Below are 4,763 nucleotides of genomic sequence, written 5' to 3' on the forward strand. Positions count from 1 at the left end.
GACAACTCGACAAGTTTACTTTGAGTTTAGTTTAGAGGTATTTTCTTGTTTGTTAAGGTTAAGTAGATCTAGGTATTGAGACTAGTCCCACCATCACACCGTAAAAATAAGAAAGCCACAAAACCAATTTAAAGGAATAAAATATAATATATGAACGCAATAGAAAAAAACCCTCGGAAAAAAAATACTTACTACTCTATAGATACTCTACGCTACTCTAAGCAAGGCTAGTGGTATTTCAATCTTCTATTAAGAATATTTAACTTCTTCACCGAACATAAAATTTCATACGACGTCATTGTCTCGAGTTTGCAAGAAAAACTTTTCCATTATGAATCCTGGACAAGCGGATAGATTTCTTTCAGTTATTATTAATGATAAAATTTAAATTTTAACGCTTCAAGCGGGCGGGGCAAACCGAGCCAAAGAGTTCCTTCGAACTTTTCAAAGTACAGCGATAACTTAGGGCTTAGTGCAAGTTATGGAAGAGCGGTGTACGTGAGGAATAACAATGACAATAAATCAAATTAAATAAAATCTGTTGATTTGATTTATTGTACTCATATTGAACGTTTTACAATGTAGTTATGCATCATTGGCCTATTTATATTTGTTACAGGAGATTATAGTGGCGTCAATTATAAATGGTTAGATATACAACGTATTAGGCACCTAGGTAAAGGAAACAATTTCAAACCGGAAGCTCAGTATGGGGTTAATTTGTTAAAAAGATTTATTATAAAAAGGTGGCTCTTATGTTTTCACAAAACGTCGGAACTATTCACTGTAGATTATTGTTACTATAAATGCCTTAATTTCTTAATTTAGCTTAATTTAGTTCGTCGCAGGTTGCTAATGTGTAATAAAATTAACTTGTCATAACGGACTAAAGAACTTCTTAAAGCTTAATCTCACAATGCCGAAGAGCCCACGAATAAATCAAAACCCATCCCCGCTCTCACCTTGCACCATAAGTTTAAAGACAATACAAAATTTAATTAAACTTTAGTCTGGATAGTTTATTGGTTCCTTGCTGGTTTTGTTCTACGAGGCTAGTGTTTTGTCTTTTCACTACAATTTTTAGTTGCTCACTTGACTTTAGACGTAATGGAGTCGGGCGTTTTTGTTGAGAAATCAACTGCGAAATTTAATTAAATTTATTGTTTGTGCAGTGAATGAAGAGTTTTTTTTACTCTCAATTACACGGCAATGCATTCTTCTGCATTATTAGAATACTGCACAATAAGTTGTCAATGAAAGTAATAAATGACACATGAATTCTCCTTAATGGACCATCATGTATTTCAGTTGACAACTATTTGAAAGCCACGATGCTGTACATTATTTAGATTATAGAGATTAACACGTTACGTCAAAGTAGCTGAGTATTGAATAGTGATCAGCAATTGACGCACAGTAGTTGTCAACTGAGATACGTGAAAAGTCGTAATATTGTTATTATTTTCCGAAAACTCCAGACTGTAACGTTAGTTACTTTAAACCTTGCGGGCTAAAATTGTCTTGCAATTACATATTGGCAGAAGCTATTTTAAATCAGAAAATCATAATAAATAATAACACAATTTACTTCTAAAGCAAAGAAGAAAGTAAACAGTACTCTTACAGAAACAACACATTAACTACAGTGTCCATGTCATTCTGTGCGCCGGTAACAAGTTATATTTTTCATTTGGACTCGTCTGGGGAACACAATAGTTCCTTTGTGGGGAGTCTAACGAGAGCCTTCCATCGGATGCCTTCACTCGCTTACACTTTGTGAAACTTTAGCCTGACTCTTGAGGAAACGGCTATCAAAGATGCGTTTAATGTACTCAGAGTTTGTATGAGATTGGAGTGACCTTTTTAATGCTATAGTTGTATTTTCACGCTGTTAAGGGGAAAAATGGTTAATTATGAAATAGTTGTTTTCAAATTTGTGAATAGTAATTTCCGAAAAGTGTGTTTGAATGTGAGGTTTGTTCAATTGATTTTGAAACAAGAATCAAGGCGGGGACTTGTAGTATCCATCCATCATTAACACGAATTTTAAGCATTTTTGCGACCTTAATAACATTCTTATAAAAAAACGTCACCTCAGAAAAATAAAAAGTAAGTTAGTAAATAAAAACAGCCGCTTGTGAAAGCAAAATTACGAAAAACAATTATGTAGATTTCTAAATGAACTCAAGAAAATATTCCCAGAAGCCTAAACGTTTAGAATACGAGGAATTCGAGATTAAAATATTGCGACACAATTTATAACTTTGCCAAACAAAACTTGGGATACACAAAACCAGAAGTACTTTGAAAATAATAAGTACGAAACGAATATAAAATTGAAGAAAAAAATTCGAAACAGCTGTCGCAGACATAACACGGGGACGCAAAATTTTCCCGAGTACAAATTTATTCTGTCCCTAAAAGAGTAAATTACATGAAATATTGTCGGAGCCAAATGTTCGCGGAAACTTTCTGGAAACAAATTGGCATTTTCTTGGGAAAGCATGGGTTCGAACCACTTTTGTTCAGTTCTCTAACTAGGAGTCATGGGTTTCGATTGCTGTTGGTTGATTGATTACCCTTTCTGTGATTCGAAAGTTTTGTACTTTTGTCTTTTTGTTTACATTCAATTAAATGTATTGTCTAGAGAAGAAGGCGTGATTTTATGTATGTGTGCAAATGTATTGTATTGCACTGTACATGCCGTTTACAATGTGTACAATTACATACATGTTCTTTGAAAACGAGAAAAATCTGTATGGTCTGAAATTAATCTACTTTAAGCAAAACAGAGACTGGTATCCACAACAACAATCAAATCCAAATTTTGCGAGGGATATGTGACAGCTGACAATCGAATAAGTTAACAATTACAAACCTAAAATCAAATAAAACACACTCACACGAATTCCAAATATCACTAACAAACACATAACATAGGTACGTGACCTCATGCAACCGCAATCAAAATCTAGTTGTCCATATAAAATTAAATTTCACTTCCCACTGACTGGCGCGTAAATATTTGAAGAGGACAGTGTTATTTCAAAGCTCCGTATTACGGTAATTACCGGGAATCCCGCAGACTTGGTGCCTCCCCAAGCCTCGAAATAATGAGGGTGTATTACTTAAACACACCTGAAATATAGATATAGGGGTTTGGTAATGGGATGAGAATAGAAGGTGCATGACGGTTAAGGGTCTCAGCACACATATGGGATCGGAAAGGGATCGTCACCGTATCGCCTCGAGCCGTTCAGAATGGTTTGTATTAAACTCCCTACTGCAACGCACACTAATCGGAATAACAACGTAATCGCCTCGCCTCGGAACAGGCTCCGAACTTGAATTCCCGCGCTTACGGCTCATCGTCCCCGCGCTTACGTTTCTCCGTCCCCGCGCTTACGTCTCTCCGTACCCGAGCTCACATCTCTTCGTCCACCCTTTCCCCTTTCCCCTTTCCCCTCCCGCGACTTGCCTGCTAAAGACGCCGCCATTCGCAAGGAGTATTTCAATGCAGGGAACGTTTGGATTCAAACTGATCTGGTGCCAACCAGACCAGTTTGAATCCAAACGACGTAACGAGGCGTAAGCGCGGTGTCGCCTAGCCGTAGCCGAGTTGACGTACAGGCGCTGCTGATACGCTTTCGTTACGTGCATACGGTAGGTTGACGCCTGGTTGACAGCGAGGCGAAAGGCGTTACGGTTACGATCCCTTTCCGATCCCATATGTGTGCTGAGACCTTAATCGGAGATGTACGTTCGGATAATTATTGTAAGACCGATGTGGATTTATTTCGGCAGGGTTATAGATTACATCCCAAGGATTGTGTTGCATTCAAAAATGTATATCCACGTTGATGGGGCAATGGGAAAAGCTAGGTAAGTAGTAAATAAAACTTTTGAACTTTCGGAAGTGCTGACATACAAAACTTACGATTTTATGGCAATCTACTGAATTTCGTAACTTCTAAAACATAATAATATATAATTATTATGCATTTGAATATTTTTCAAGATAAACTTAACGATCCTTAAAATATAATTCTCCTCTCTACATAATAATACACCTAGTAAGAACGTAGTTTTTAAAATATGTAGTTCTGAAGTTACATCATTATAAACTTGTCTTTGATATCAAAACTATATAAATTTCAATTTGTTTCTATCAAAAGCTACAAACAAAACATTTTGAATTTCCCTCAACATTTCAACAAAGCTAAATTGACGATATTCAAAGAAATATCGTATCAAACATTTTCGAAGTAAAACTAACAATTCCGTTTAAATGAGAGACTGAAAAGGATCGTCTATTCGAACAGTAAGGCACATCACTTTGTTTCAAAAGTAACTACCTAACAAAGACTGTCTTGACAAAGCCGAAATGTCAACCTGCAAGTGAAAAATCAACTCTATTTCAAGAGAAATAAGGGTCATAATTGCAGTCTTCCCAGTTCTGTCTGCAAGCAACTCCGTCATCTCAAAGGAGACTAAACAAGCTATTAAAGCTTTCCTTATATTGTAGGAAGAGTTTCGTTAAAATGGAGACAGTAAATGTGTATCAATATCCATTAGTGTGCAATTTTAAGGCTGTGTATGATATTGTCTGAGGAAAATTAAGAACACATTATAATTATCTATCACACGCAAGAAGCCAAACCAACCCGTAGCTATCAAGCATTTTAAGGTGTTAATTAGAGAAACAGTGAAGGTATCTAGAAAACTATTTCAAACAGTGAAACAAATCAAATATTATGACTTTT

The sequence above is a fragment of the Anticarsia gemmatalis genome, chromosome 5 (assembly GCF_050436995.1).
Source record: "Anticarsia gemmatalis isolate Benzon Research Colony breed Stoneville strain chromosome 5, ilAntGemm2 primary, whole genome shotgun sequence".
NCBI lineage: Eukaryota > Metazoa > Arthropoda > Insecta > Lepidoptera > Erebidae > Anticarsia > Anticarsia gemmatalis.